Genomic DNA, 311 nt, shown 5'->3' with positions numbered 1-311 from the left:
GAAGGCTGGCTGCTCTGAGAGGAAAATGTAAAAAGCCAAAAAGGTACACCAGATCTTTACCGCTGTTCTATTATTTTAGGCAGAAGTTAAATGGCAACCGTCTCCCCACTGAATCTACACTTATCATAGATAGTTAATTAGGCGGGAGGCGCCACATGAAAGGGCCAGCTGCCAACAAAGACACGACACTGCATTATTAACTCACTGACAGAAATACTCATCGTTCCTTGCCATCCCAGTAGAGAAAACAAACCCATAAGCCCGCTGACACCAGCACGATATTAGAAAAAGGCCAGAGAAAGAACATGGGC

The 311-nt window shown here is 45.0% G+C and overlaps 1 protein-coding gene across 1 annotated transcript in view; it reads right to left on the bottom strand.

Annotated features, from left to right (window-relative positions):
- LOC103614981 (protocadherin gamma-B5-like) overlaps positions 1 to 311 on the bottom strand; it is a 50675-nt gene that overhangs the window by 884 nt on the left and 49480 nt on the right. The window lies entirely within an intron of this gene.

Source organism: Corvus brachyrhynchos, unplaced genomic scaffold (assembly GCF_000691975.1).
Source record: "Corvus brachyrhynchos isolate BGI_N302 unplaced genomic scaffold, ASM69197v1 scaffold545, whole genome shotgun sequence".
NCBI classification, from domain to species: Eukaryota; Metazoa; Chordata; class Aves; order Passeriformes; family Corvidae; genus Corvus; species Corvus brachyrhynchos.
Note: the sequence above shows the minus strand (reverse complement) of the source record. Positions and strands in the feature narration are given on the sequence as shown.